Below are 15983 nucleotides of genomic sequence, written 5' to 3'. Positions count from 1 at the left end.
TTTTTTCTTGAGTTTTGGTTTCGTTATAAACTGCACCGTATTAATGACAAAATGCATGTGTTGTGCTTCCCCAGCAAAGTCTATGAGAAGTCGAAATTTCCATCCACACGCTGCTTTTTTAGGTAGCATTTTGTTTGACAAATATTTATCAAAATAGTTGTCGGTCTTGGTGTTGGTCTCGGTCTCTCTCTCTGTCAGTCTCTCCCTCTCCACCCTTCATACTCACTGATCACCGATCATCGACGCGGCGCTGCACGGCTGTCACACTGTTCCCGCGGCTTCTTCTGCTTCTGAAAGTGCCGGCTGCTCATTAGTGCTGTCTGCTGTCAGCGGGCAGTCATGCTATCTATTTTTTCTATCTATCCCTCTATCTATCTATTCTAGCTATCTATCAAATCCTATCCTATCATATTGTATTTCTCCTTTAAAAATACACTGTCCAAAACGCAGCCCAAACGCAGGGAAAATGCATCGAAAACACATGCATTTTTACCGCGTGTTTTATGTCAAATGCAGTGTTTACATTTGTCAAGAGTCTGCCAGATGGTGCATTTTTGTTGTCAAACCAGAACGCAGCGTGCGGACATAACCTTAAGGCTGCTTTACATGCTGCGACATCGCTAAAGTGATGTCGTTGGGGTCACTGAATTCGTGACGCACATCCGGCCGATTTAGCGATGTCGTTGTGTGTGACTCCTACGTGCTCATCTCCGCCCCCCTGCTTCGATTGGGTGGCCGCTTAGTGACGTTGCTGTGACGACGAACGAACCGCCCCCTTAGAAAGAAGGTGGTTCGCCGGTCACAGCGACGTCACTAAGCAGGTAAGTAGTGTGACGGGTCCGCGCGATTTTGTGCGCCACGGGCAGCGATTTGCTGCGATGGGGGAGGGTACGCACACTAGCGATCTCGCTAGCGAGATCGCAGCGTGTGAAGCGGCCTTTAGGGTCCCATTGCATGTAGCAACGTTCTAGCGATCCTGACAATGATACGACCTGGTCAGGATTGCTGGTACGTCGCTACATGGTCGATAGTGAGCTGTCAAAAAGGCAGATCTAATTAGCAAAGCAGCAATGATTCGGCGATACATATAACGACCTTGGCGGTCGTTGGGACCCTGTCACACAGCAGCTATTCTGACGACTCAGACCTCAATAGAACGCTCAGTTCTGAGTCGCCAACGAGGTCGCTTGTCGTTGTTATGGCGTCAAACACAGTGATGCATGCTGCCCAGCGGGACACCAACGATCAAAAAATGAATCAGGACATTCAGGTATGATCGCCGATATTGCAGAGGGGGGCCGGTCACTGCTATGTGTCACACGTAGCAAGAGCGCTAGCGAGCTTCCTGTTGCGTTACAAAACCTGTGACGTTTCAGCGATCTCGCTAACGACATCGCTATGTGTGACAGGGGTTTAAGTCTCTCAGCCTCACACTATATTTCTTATCTAACAGCATGCTTACCTGGCAGATTTAGGGTACCGTCAAACTCTAGCGACGCTCCAGCAATCCCACCAGCGATCTGACCTGGTCAGGATCGCTGGTGCGTCGCTACATGGTCGCTGGTGAGCTGTCAATCAGGCAGATCTCACTAGCGACCAGTGACCAGCCCCGAGCGACGCATGGAAGCGATGCTGCGCTTGGTAACTAAGGTAAATATCGGGTAACCAAGCGCTTGGTTACCCGATATTTACCTTGGTTACCAGCGCACACTGCTTAGCGCTGGCTCCCTGCACTCGTAGCCAGAGTACACATCGGGTTAATAAGCAAACCGCTTTGCTTATTTACCCGATGTGCACTCCGGCTACGTGTGCAGGGAGCAGGGAGGCGGCACTGATATGCTGAGAGCAGCAGACGCTAGTAACCAAGGTAAATATCGGGTAACCAAGCAAAGCACTTCTCTTGGTTACCCGATATTTACCTTGGTTACAGCTTACCGCAGACTGCCAGAAGCCGGCTCCTGCTCCCTGCACATTCAGATCGTTGCTCTTTCGCTGTCAAACACAGCGATGTGTGCTTCACAGTGGGAGAGCAACGTTCAAAAAATGAACCAGCACTGTGTGTAACGAGCAGCGATTTCACAGCAGGGGACAGATCGCTGCTCAGTGTCACACACAGCGAGATCGCTAATGATGTCACTGGTGCGTCACAAAAACTGTGACTCAGCAGCGATCTCGCTAGCGATCTCGCTATGTGAGAAGTACCCCTAACAGATCAGTGGCTAAACCTTTCAATTAGCCAGGAGAGGGTCCTGATAAGTAGGAAATACAATGTATGTCTCAGAAGCTATAAGTATACTGTCATTCCCCATGAACTTTCAGACAAAACTTCAAAACATGATTACTTGCTCCTTGAATAGTGCTTTTTGGTCATGAAGGGAATGGCTAGCTTGTCTTTTACAGGACTACACCATCATACCAATAGTTAGTGAGGAACAAAATTTCTGACTACCTTATCTCACTTGAAGGACAAGTATTTTGCTTGTTCATTGGTTGACTGACAGACTGTTTAGACAATCTAATAATTGAAAAACGTTCCAAATTATTGGTCTGTTCAAATGTGCCTTAAATGGAATCTGTCGGTAGGATCAACCTTCATAAACTGTCTATATGGGCATGCAGTTCATAAAACGTTACAGTGATATTTCATCTGCGATCAAATATCTTATTCCAGAGAAATCCATGTTTTTCTTATATGTAAATGAGTTGTCTACATGTATGGGTAGGATACATATATCGCTGAAAATCTACCTTCAAAACAATATTATAATAAAATGAGGCATTACCAGTGTGAAACATGTAACTAATGGCAGTTATAATAACACTCAGCAGAACTGATCTTTGTCTCAGTACAAACACAGCTGAATCTGCAGCTCTCCTCTCATACTGCTGTCACCGCTACTGCCCATCTGTGCCTGATTATAACTAACCCTTCTTTATCTTCCATCTTCCATCTAGCCAGTGTGGGGGAGGGGTAATACAGCAGACCTGACAGCAAGAAATGAGAGGTGCAGCTGCAGATGTTTTCCTAATTAGACAAAGCTCAGCTTTACTGTACTATGTTAGTTGTAACCACACACAGCTCTTCAGTGACATCAAGGGAGAAGACTGTCAATCAAAATATGTCTTACACTGATAATGCCCACTTTCAAGTAAAATAAGTTCTGGATGACAAATCTCGAGGTGATCTTTCTTTCTCCCACAAATGTCAACATCTCATACATAATAAAAAAATGTGGATTTCTCAGGAATAAGACATTGGATGGCAAATATCAAGGTATCATTTTATTCAACCTCCTATGACCTGCATGCCCATATTGACAACTTAGGAGGTTTAATCCTACTGACCCTTCCCTTTGAATATTACACATAGAAACAAATAAATGTATCCCCATGTTTTTAGAAAAACAAACTCATGGCACAAGGCCATGGGTTTTTCTCATTGTATTGTTTGAGAGCACTGGTATAAAATGATGTTGAGTATATTTACAAGACAGCTTTTTCCTTGAATTGCGTTGGGGCCACTTATAGATTAGCCCTTTTCAATACTACCTGCCAAGGTTTGTCTGTGGAACCCATATGAAAAACACTTCAATAAGTGTTATGTTAATGGGAGGTGGTTTGTGGGAGGATTTATTTCAGATTTCAGGATGGAATAAGCAGGGACATTTGGCAAGAATAACGCTACCTCTACAAAAGCAAGTTTAAATAAAGTATTTTGAAATAAAAAAAACAGGGAAAAAAAAGTAGTACATGTCTTTTGTAATCGTCTTCCCCGTATAAGTGCATTTATATAGAGATAGTGGACAATTACTGTTCAGGACTGCACCATGACTGCGAAACCCAGATTGATCTAGGATTTCAATGAATAAATTACAAGTCAAAGGGGTGGTTCACTACTTAGCTTTACTAGCCACATCGATATAACGTTCAGAAACAAGGCTTCTCTCAAATACCTTGTGTTGGCAATAATACCTCTGAGCGGCACTATTGCGGTCCGCTCATCCCCCCTGCCTGACCCCCTGGCTTCGTGACCTCTGAGATCTGGTGATGTCACGTCATCTTCCAGTTGATCCGACATCACTGAGCCCAGCCCCACTCTCTGTGAGTGACTGGGCTGTGGGCGGAGTTTCACCGCTCGTCACAACCCAGTATGTCGCGCGTTCTCTCCTTCCGTGCAGAGCACTGCAAGCAGGGGCAATACTGGGCTGTGATGTGCTTGGCAACTCAGCCCACAGCCCAGTCATTCAGGGAGACTGGGGCCAGCCTCAGTGATGTCGGGTCAACTGGAAGTTGATATGACATCATCAGATCTCAGAGGTCATGGAGCCCAGGGGTCACACGATTGGGATGAGCAGACTACAATAGTGTCGCTCAGAGGCACTATTGCAAACACAAGGTATTTGAGAGAAGCCTTGTTTCTGAACGTTATATAGATGTGGCTAGTAAAGCTAAGTAGTGAACCATCCCTTTAACCAATTCAGCTTCTTCTGGTTTATATTATGCCATCTACAGATTGCTCATCATTTCTGAATGCTGCGGTTTAGAAACTATCTATAAAAGATCTCACCTTCTAAACATTTTCTAAATATCACCCAAAGTTTTTAAAGCATATTTCCAGCTAAATATTTTTTCTCTTAAAAATAATATAAGAAAAGATACTCACCCTTACTAATTTCCTGCAGGTCTGGATCCATCGCAGATCTATGCTTTCTGGTCCCAGCCATGACCCACCAGTGACTGGTTTAGGTTGTGTGCGCACTTTGCGTTTTTTCATGCGTTTCTGCAGCATTTTGAACTGCAGCGTTTTAATGCAAAACTGCATGCGTTTTGATTTTCAAGCAAAGTCTATTGGAAATGGGGCTTTCTTGTGCGCACAATGCTTGTAAAAACAGCGTTTTAGTTGCAGAAAATTTGTCAAAAACTCAGCGTTTAAAGAAGCAGCATGTCAATTGTTTTTGCCTTTTTGGCAGCGTTTTGCTAACATTAGAGTCAATGAGATCTTTCAAAACGCACACACAATCAAAATCCTAGCGTTTTACATGCTTTTTTGGTGCAGAATGCATGCTGTTTTAACCAAATAAACGCATGCGTTTTTGACATTAAATTGAAGTAATGATGTGTCCCTTTACACACACATATAGTCCGACAACTAAATTATTGAAAAACAATATTTTAACATTATTTTAGCCATAAATATTAAATTAGTTATCATTTTAATAAAATTAGCTATTTTGTGTATGATTTTAATCATGATATATTTATTCATTTTTTTTACATTTTTTCTTAGTGTTTGAATGTTAAAACTTTATTTAGTCGTGTATTTGTAATGAAAATGCATCTGACTTTAAGCAATGAAAAAGCATGTAAAACGCGGTCAAAACACGGTAAAAACGCACGCGTATTTTTAGCATTTCTGTGGTCCAAACCAAATTTGACAAAGACAATTTCTGCCAGAGGATGCGTTTACAACTGCAACTAACTCGACGCAAAGTGCGCACATAGCCTTAGGCAGCTAGTGTTGGAACCAGTGATTGACTCATGTGACATTTCCGTCCATCTCTGGATTATTGAGATGGGTCCGGGAAGTAGAGACTAGCGGGAACCAGGTAAAGAACTTCCAGGGGCCTGGTAATATTGTATTTTTATTTTTAATCAATCTGAGCCCTTTTAACACATTTAATTGTCTGGAAAATGGCTTTACTTTCCAAAGCTCGTTGCACAAAGTCATATAATATTGCAAATAAGATTATTAAATATATCATCAAATGAGATTCACCAATTTGAGCAAAATACCAACCAATATATTTAGGACATACATTTTTTTATGAAGCTGACAAAACCCTGTGTTCCCACAGTAGTTTCTCACTTCGATCCACTTTGAAAGAAATTGCCATCAACAACGAATAATACATGGTTAATGTGACATAATAAATCTCAATGACTATAAAACCTATTCCTGCCCAAGGTGGCAATGTAAGAAATTATATTGCTATATACCAGCTTGTAATAGTATATTCATTCTAGCAATAAATCACATACTAACCAGAACAGCAGGATTCCTCACAGCAGCTCATTCTAAAGTGTGTTCAATATTGTTGTATCCATTTCAATCAATAAAAAGACATATGCTACATCCCTGTAGGCGACAAACATGCTAAATCCAATACAGACGTCCGGAAGCTGCAGCCACTTGTGCTGCTGTCAGCTGTCTGTCCCTTTAACTGCAGACGTCTTAGGGATCAGTGGAGCATTTCAGGCTTTCACATGGGACTTAACAACAGGAAAATTCAAAGCTTATATTTCTATGGTACCAAAGCCTTCAAATATGGTGAGAGGAGGAAAAACCAGTGGTATAACTGGGAGGCACACAGCTGCACGGATTACCGACAAGGCAAAAACACTGGTAATAAAATGAATTGGCATTTTGTACATAATCCTTTCAGTGGAATTCTATGTGAATTGTAATGGCCATGGTATAAGATTTCCTTTGCTACAATAAAACATTTGCCGTCCGGCATAGTTGTGTGTTTTGGACTCTCCGGTATGTTCATGAAACGCTTGGACTCCGTATTACTGGAATTACATTGTTAGCTTGTTGTCATCTCTTTCTTCCTTATATATTTTATGTGATTTTTTCTGTATTCCCTGTATTAGAATCTGTATATCCCCTCTGTATATATTTGTACTGGGTGTATGTCTACTGATGCTAACAAACTGTTTACATGTTCTGTAGTATGCAGACTCTTGTCACTCATCACATACAACATATTTATCTATATACTTAAGAAATTATCCTTGCGGCCATGTGATGTGTTTTTTCCACTGTATTTTTTTGTGTTGAAATATGCATTTAATAGTTCAAGCAAAGTGGATGTGATTTCATGAAAACTTGTCCACTGGAGGTGTAGGGATGCTTTTGAACCTTTTAATTTTTGGGTCTCGGGTTGAATTGTTTCCCTATAGGCTTCTTTTTTCCCTATAGGTTTCTAAAAAAAAGCATATAAAAATGTGGCTTCAAATCTTCACCAAAAAAACACATACAACAGGGGACCTCCACCACTTAAGCAGGATGCATGTGTATGACACTCTTGTGTGAAGTCTAAGTGCTCATTCAGATGGAAAACCGGGCTGCCCATGGATCTCAATGCACAGACTGGCCACAGGCCTCTTGACCCAAAATTAGCAGCCATCGTTATATATGCCTATGAGGCTGCTGAATTCAGGTCAGGAGACCCCCAGCCAGTCTGTGCATTGCGATCTATGAGCAGTCCAGTTTTCCTGGATGTCTGAATTAACACTAAGGGCCAGTCTATGGGTCTGTGGAAAAAATCAGACAGCTCTGTGCCATCTTTGTGTGGTGCTCCTAATGCTTCAGGCACCACAGGGTACTGCACCTGATTTTAGGTGTTGTGCTCATCCCGGATTCCTAGGTGACCAGTGCCAGTTCCACACAACACCAAAAACTACACACAGCAGACTTTCTTCGCCAATGGGGATGGGGACCAGGGTTGGGTCACAAAGGGGGTAACCACAGTGGTTGGGTCTATAAGATGCGACCGCACTTAGGGACTCCCGATCCACTGGATCCGGGACTCAGGGTCAGGGAGGAGGAGTCACCAGGGAGTTGGAGGAGCCAAAGAACTATTAATGACAGTTGGAGTAGGGAGTCAGAGAGGGACTTCGGTCGAGAGAGGAGCTCACCTAGTAACATCGGTGGGACAGAGGAGTTACGGTCGCCGGTGGGATATGGTGTCAGTTCCCCCAGGACCGGCACAGTCGGGGTGTAGAGCCCTAGGATAGGGGATGCTTCAAGCTCGCCTCATAAATCTACCGGGAGAGAAGATTTCACGTTTCTTCACCCACCACAGTGTCCAGGGCACAGCAGCACATAGAGCCTGGGAATTGAGACTTAGAGCCAGCCCACTACAGCCTGCCTGCGAATGGACCGGGACTTTTTACACAAAATAAGGGGACCCCAAGTAGCTTCAAGCCACGGGGACCCGCCAACAACAGAGCGCATAGAGGAAGGGCCCACCAGTCACAATACTGGCACCGGGATCCGAAGAGTTCGGGATCGCCTGGATCCCATATTGGTGCAGACCGTAACCCCATGGGCAGAAAGGACAATCAGTGAGTAAACAACTTGAACCACAGCCCCTGTGTCATGTGTTTACTTGCTGTCGCCATGTACCTCAGCGCCACCGTCACTATGACCATCATCATCCTCCCTGGGGCCTAGCTCTCCTTGCGGAGAGCTTAAACATCTTAGCTGCGTCACCCCATCAGCACCAGCAGTGAGAGACTACACAACAGCAGCTCCCTCTCATAGCCGCACACTGCAAGTGGCATCACATAACTCCCATCATCATCCCCTATTATTTGAAAGACACCGCCAGGGTCACGGAGCCGGACCCCCGCCACCGCTGACGTCCCCAGACTAGTCCGGCCCAGTTTCAAGTACCCCTGGCCCTCAGGCATGTCACTTGTACTGTCTAATTCTCACATTTGTTTAGTAGGACAAGCTTAAGAAAATACATAGGCAAAGAAAAATGAAGATCAAACACTGATGGTAAAAACTGACACACTGAACCATTGCTTATGAATCTTGGATCCAAACCACTAAGGTTCAATGGTTAATATTTTGCATATGAAAAAAAAACCCTGACATCTGAATAAAGGCCGCTTTACACGCTGTGACATCGCTAGCATTTGCTGGCGATGTTGAGCGCGATAGCACCCGCCCCCGTCGCACGGCCGATATGTGGTGATCGCTGCCGTAGCGAACATTATCGTTACGGCAGCGTCACACGCACATACCTGCTCTGCGACGTCGCTGAGACCGGCGAACCGCCTCCTTTCTAAGAGGGCAGTTCGTGCGGCGTCACAGCGGCGTCACTAAGCGGCCGCCCAATAGAAAAGGAGGGGCGGAGATGAGCGGGACGTAACATCCCGCCCACCTCCTTACTTCCTCATTGCGGGCGGCTGCAGGTAAGGTGAGGTTCCTCGTTCCTGCGGTGTCACACATAGCAATGTGTGCTAATGCAGGAACGACGAACAACATCATACATGCCGCAGCAACAATAATTGAGAATAGGAGAGCATGTCACCGATTAGCGATTTTGAACGTTTTTGCGACAACTCAAAATCGCTCATAGGTGTCACACGCCACGACATCGCTATGTGCATCACAAATTCCGTGACCCCAACGACATCGCTTTAGCGATCTCGTAGCGTGTAAAGCGGCCTTAAGGCCTAACAAAGTTATCTGTATCTGCTCAGCTATTTTCATGGCTCCCATAGAATAAAATTACTATCTCTTCTATATTTGGCTGCTTTATAGTCTAAGGTGAGGTTTCGGTTCCAAAGGTGGGATGATTGTCCTCATCACTTTTTTTTTTCCCTGGGACCGGCAGTAACCTTAATCTGGCCCTGTACCCTAGTATTAACTGAGCCTTGTGAAAATATGAGAGGAAACCAAATAACCGCGTATCAATATGGGGAGAAAATGCAAACTCCATGCAGATGCTGACATAGTATTATGCACATACAGATGCCAGACCGAATTCAGATCCTGACCGATTTCTACTTAAAAAAGGTATAGAAATCAAATTTTTATTTGAAAATCAACAACTCAAATATAAAGGAAGTGATGGAATAGGATAAACATAAAAGTCTACATTGCACAATTGGAACCTATTGTTAAAAAAGCAGCTGCATACTCTGTTTTATTGATCCAACTCTATATTCATCATCTTATGATAAAACACAAATATGTTGTGATTTCTTTCAAGGTTCAATGGAATTTGTCGAATTACGTCAATCATAGCAAGGCTTTCAGTAATAAGGGCAAAGATCAAGTTCTAACTACCTTGATCAGGGCAAAGTAATTTCTTCTTGCTTCCGCTTGCACTTAGGGCCCATGTCCTTCCTCCAGGACTTAGTTCTATACTACACCAGTGAGTTGTAAAATCAGACACTGCTGTGTATGCGCACTTCACAGGTTCTGGGCTCTGAAAGTGTTGGCTACCAAATGTCTTGCATGCGGAAGTCATGAAGGTCAGGGTGTAGTGTTCTGCCACGACACAAATAATAATTACCTGAGAAGAGTCCCTGCTTCATACTCACCACCTTCTTGCACGTAGGATAGATGGAGTATGGTCACAATGATTAGTGTGTACAGGGAATGACTGTAGAACTTATCAGCATCATTTTAACGTAACATTTTAGTTCATATGCTCCCCATGCAGTCACCACAATTCAATCATCCACAATATGTCACAATTCTGTGCAGTGGTGACATTCAGGATGGAGACTATGACATTGTCACAGATAAAATGGACTACATTCTCATCACTCATACCTAATGATTCTGTCCCTAGGGCATTTCCTTCCCTTTCCATCAGCACATGCAATGTATTGTCTATACATACACTAGAGCTCAGGCATGAAAAGCAAAAAGATGCAATTTAGCAGAATATTCTACCTTCTACGTCAGGAAATCTTCATCCAGACATTGCCCCCTCAGTTCCGTATTCTCATCTGCTTAGGTCCGGCACTGCCATTGCTATCCACCTGCTGAGAAACTTTATGATTCTGAGTGATGAAAATTACCACAGGGATGCGATGATGAAGCAGCAGCTTTGGCGTGAGGCTTAGATAACCCAGCAATGGTTGTCGTGAGCGTCTGTTTCCAAAATTGGCTTTGCGCGTTGAGAGAAGTCCTTTCTAAACCTTGTATTTGGGAGACTGGAATGTTTCTACCTTCTCCTCAGACCTCCTCCTTCTTAATCCTTATTCACACCGCTCAGCATTAACAAAAGCTCGAGTTTCCCTTGTGTGGCGGAGAGCAATTTATTTCTGTAAAATGAGAGCTGCTTATTCAGTGTTAAGGGGCAGAATGCAAGCATGTGGCAATCCCCAGCTCACAGGCACAAAACTCTTACTATGGCAACATCAGAGGACACATACTGCCATCCGCTTGTTACATTGCGCACTGTGGATGCTGGAGTGCTACAGACATCGGGCGCGTCATACCTCATTGTGACTATCGGAATACATTAAAGCATATATGTAATTTAGGAACAAATGGATGTTTAGTATGGTGCCTTTTATTCCAGCATATAAGTAATAGAAAATAATTGTTTCCAGACTCACAATCCGTGGAATTAATTTAATGTACTTATGTTTCATTAAAAAATTTGGAACAGATTGGCATGATTTAATAAGTAATGGCATACTGTAATGTGAGTAATTGCCATGGTTTAGTTAATTACTGCAGCAATTAGTGGTAAAAATCTGTGCTTCTTTTGCCACACAATTTTTCCCACATGGCAAGAAATACAGCACAATGTTGTCACAACAACTACTTGTCCAGCTAAACCAAATGAATCCATGTAAACTAAGCCCCCTTTAACTTACCGTAGCTTTAAGCATAGACACATAACAATGTAGGGGACACAACTAGCAAGTGGAAGAAGGTATTCTGGTCAGATAAGACCATAGTAAAGGTTTTCAGGCAAAATGCTGTTTGGTGGAAAACTAACATTGCACATCACAGTAAAAACACCATCTCCACTGTCTAACATGGTGGTGGCAGTATCATGCTGTGGGGAGGCTTTTCTTCAGCAGGGACAGGTCAGCTGGTCAGAGTTGATGGGAAAATGAATGGAGCTAAATACAGTACAGAGCAATTCTGGAGGAAAACCTATTAGTGGCTGCAAAAGACTTGAGACAGCAGGACTACGACCCTAAACATACTGCCGGATCTACAATAGTCTGGTTTACATCAAAGCAAATTTATATGTAGGGCGGCCCGGTGGCTCAGTGGTTAGCACTGCAGTCTTGCAGCGCTGGGGTCCTGGGTTAAAATCCCACCAAGGACACCATCTGCAAGGAGTTTGTATGTTCTCCCCGTGTTTACATGGGTTTTCTCTCACACTTCAAAGACATACAGTTAGGGAATTTAGGTTGTGAGCCCCAATGGGGACAGGGTTCCTGATTTATGTAAAGCTCTGCAGAATATGTTAGCGCTATATAAAAAAAATAAAGATTTTTATTTAAATAAATATGTGTAAATGTTACAGTCCAGACCTAAATCCCATTGAGAATCTGTGACAAGACTTTAAAATTACTGTTCACAGACACCTCCATCTAATCTCACTGAGCCAGAGCTACTCTGGAAAGAAAAATGGGCAAAAATGTCATCCTCAAGGTGTGCAAAGCCGGTAGAGACATACTCCAAAAGACTTGCAGTAGTAATTGCAGAAAAAGATGGTCCTTCAAAGTATTCACTCAGGGGGACTGAATACAAATATACCTCAAATGTTTCAGATTTATATTTTAAATACTTACAGTAGCAAGCCATGTATCATTTTCTTTACACTTTACAAATTCTTGCTACTTAATGTTGGTATATCACAAAAAATACCAATAAAATACATTTAGGTTTATGGGTGCTAAGTGAAAAAATGTGGAAGCGTTCACGGATTATGAAAACATTTTCAAGGCTCTGTATCTACATGACTTATGAGACACACTAGAAAAGGATATATATGTCCTGTGTCGTTATTCTGTGCCACTGACAGGAAAAGGAAAACAAGCTACACCTATCTTTATTACTTTTTTTTTTATTAATTCTTGGCAGCAAAATTTGCTCATAGGTGGGGTCACTGCGCAAATGGACTCATTTCTGTTTTCATAAAAATTCTGCTTGTTGTGCGAAATGTTTACCGAAAGCTTTTCCAGCCGCGTTACACTGTCCCGGGCCAGACATAAAGGATATCCATTAAAGGGTGTGAAACACCGCTAGAGCATGAGACATTGCTGCCTCCTTGATAAAAAGGAAATGGAGAATACATATGCTACCAGAAGTCAGATGCTACATTACGCAGGTTGGATTATAACATTTTAAAGCTATAAACATATCAGACCAGTGTGCAAAGACTGCAGGATGCCCACACTATAGCCACACTGAATTTAGATACTTTGTAACATAGGGATACCTAAAGGACTGGAGAACAGAGCAGACTGAGAGTGCTGGATTATATAGGTAGCACTGTATACAATGTATATAATATGTTAGGATGACTTTCAAGTGAAACCATTGTGTCCATTTTTATTTCATAAATCAATAATACTTAAGATATATCAAAATGTTGCTTATTTTCATATCAGATAAATCTGCTTATATCTCCTTATGGACTGATCTTTCATTCTAAAAAATTCTCAATTTAAAGGTCAAATCTGTATTCAGTAAAGACAGATTGTTGCATTATTGAGATAGGAGATGGCAGTTAGTGCTCATAAGGTCCATATAGAAGGCAGGGGAGGAAGAGGTATTTCTGTCTCTAGCTCCTCCCTCTCCCATCTACATAGAACATTTTGAGCACCAACTTCTATCTCCTATTTCTAATGTAATAATCTGTATTCACTGAAGACAGATTTCACCTGAGAATTTAGAATTCAAGAATGAGTAATCCTGGAGAAGAAAGAGGCAATTTGATAATATGTATTTAAACGTTTCTTATTTTTATGTGAACTATTCATTTATGAAAAAAACAACATTGAAATGATGGTTATTCTTTAAGCAATTGCTAAAAAATAAAATATAAATGATGCAGATTTGTTTGTGGTATCTGATAGCTCAGATTCTTGGCTTTCAAATTCTGCCAACTCTGACTGTGGCACAAGGACAGTCTGTTGCTTTTCCCTGTCCGGGGGTGTGATACAGGAAATAATGGCCATTTTATCTCTAATCCTCCTTCAGTCAAAGAGGATAGTTTTTCTGATGGCCACAATACGGGCGGCTTTGCACGTTGCAACATCGCACGTGCGATGTCGGTGGGGTCAAATCGAAAGTGACGCACATCCGGCGTCACTTTCGACATCGTTGTGCGTAAATTCTAGATGATACGATTAACGAGCGCAAAACTGTCGTTATCGTATCATCGGTGCAGGCTCCGACTTTTCCATAATTATGCTGCCGCGACAGGTACGATGCTGTTTCTCAATCCTGCAGCAGCACACATCGCTGTGTGTTACGCCGCAGGAGCGAGGAACTTCACCTTACCTGCCGCCGGCGGCTATACGGAAGGAAGGAGGTGGGTGGGATGTTTACATTCTGCTCATCTCCGCCCCTCCGCCTCTATTGGCCGCCTGATGTCGCTATGACGCCGCACGACCCGCCCCCTTAGGAAGGAGGAGGGTCGCCGGCCAGAGCGACGGTCGCAGGGCAGGTGAGTGCATGTGAAACTGGCATAGCGATAATTTTCGCTACGCCAGCTATCACAAGATATCGTACCTACGACGGGGGGCGGGGACTATCGCGTGCAACATCGCATATTTTAGATGCCAATGGACCCATAGCTAGGCGAAGCTAATTCAGGAAGAAAAGTCTTTTTAATAAATCAGCTACATTGGTGGTTTTCCTGTAATTTTTACTATAATTTAAATTATTAGGTTTTGAGACATGCTTGGCCAGTCCAGCATCTGTACCTTCTGTTTTTTTGTTTTTTTGTGTTTTTTTTAACAAGGCAATGGTTGTATTGGAGGTATGTTTGGGGTCGTTAACATGTTGGAATACTGCCCCAGGACCTGGTGTCTGAAGGGAGGGGATCATGCTCTGCTTCAGAATGTCAGTCACAGAACATGTTGGCATTCATAGTTCTCTCAATGGACTGTAGCTCCCCACAGCTGGCAGCAATTATGCAGCACCAAACCATGACACTCCCACCACCATGCTTGACTGTTGGCAAGACACACTTGACTTTGCACTCCTCACCTGGTTGCTGCTACACTCACTTGACACCATCTGAACCAAATAAGTTTATCTTGGTCTCAATTAGACCATAAGACATAGTTTCAGTAATCCATCTCCTGAGTCTGTTTTTCTTCAGCAAGCTGTTTGCGGTCTTTCTTGTGCATGATCTTTAGAAGAGGATTCCTTCTGGGACGACAGCCATGCAGACTAATTTGATACAGCGAGCAGCGTATGGTATGAGCACTGACAGGCTGACCCCCCCACCCCTTTAACTCTGCAGCAATGCTAACAGTATTCATATGTCTATTTTAAAAAGTCAACCTCTGGATATGATACTGAGCACGTGCGCTCAACTTGTTTGGTCGACCATGGGGAGGACTGTTCTGAGTGGAAACTGTCTTGTTAAACCACTGTATATTTTTGGCCACCATTCTGCAGCTCAGATTCAGGGTGTGGGCAATCCTATTTTAGCCTAGGCCATTTTATGTAGAAAAACTAATTTTTTTTAGTTCCTCAGAGAATTATTTGCTATGAGGAGCCATTCTGAACTTCCAGTGACCAATAGGAGAGAGTGTGTGAGCGATAACACCAAATTTAACACACCTGCTCCCCATTCACACCTGAAGTGTTGTAACACTAATGAGTCACATGACACTCGGATGTGAAAATGACTAATTGGGCACAATTTGGTAATTTCTTAAGGGTATTCTCACTTTTGCTCCCACATTAGTGGTTGAGTTACCGGTATTTAGAGGGCACACCAAATTTAGACTGTTGTATAAGCTGTACACTGACTACTTTACATTGTATCAAAGTGTCATATCTTCAGTGTTGAAAATATTTAATAAAAAATTACAAAACTACAAGAGGGTGTAATCACTACACTGTATGTAAACTCTGTTCAACTTTTAATATTATATATAATAATAATAATAATAATAAATGTATTAATTATTAATACATTTATTATTATATATACTATACTATAATACTATATATTAATTAGCTATTAATTCCACATCGCTTTACATATATAGGAGGTTTAGTGCATCTAAGGGCTTATCTAGCTTAGGGCAGACAAGTAGCCAAAAAAAAGTAAAGGTTTAGATTAAAAAATCAATTATTTATTGCAAAATTACTTGAACCCTGCCATAAGTGTAACAACAAATGGAAAATGGTGTACCTAGACTGCAAATCATCAAACACCAAATAGACTAAAACCAAA

General features: G+C 42.6%; 1 protein-coding gene across 3 annotated transcripts in view; it reads right to left on the bottom strand.

The window, feature by feature from the left end:
- RASGEF1A (RasGEF domain family member 1A) overlaps positions 1-15983 on the bottom strand; it is a 759117-nt gene that overhangs the window by 206444 nt on the left and 536690 nt on the right. The window contains exon 1 of one of the 3 annotated variants that reach the window (XM_075349031.1): positions 10484-10918. The exons of 1 other annotated variant lie outside the window; for it this stretch is intronic. The gene's annotated coding sequence lies outside the window, so the exon portion shown is untranslated. Of the gene's footprint in view, positions 1-6043; positions 6065-10483; positions 10919-15983 lie in introns of those variants that run through there. One more of the 3 variants, XM_075349036.1, reaches the window with a different exon arrangement.

Source organism: Anomaloglossus baeobatrachus, chromosome 5, assembly GCF_048569485.1.
Source record: "Anomaloglossus baeobatrachus isolate aAnoBae1 chromosome 5, aAnoBae1.hap1, whole genome shotgun sequence".
Taxonomy (NCBI): domain Eukaryota; kingdom Metazoa; phylum Chordata; class Amphibia; order Anura; family Aromobatidae; genus Anomaloglossus; species Anomaloglossus baeobatrachus.
The sequence above is the reverse complement of the archived record's forward strand: the minus strand, read 5'-3'. Positions and strand labels throughout refer to the sequence as shown.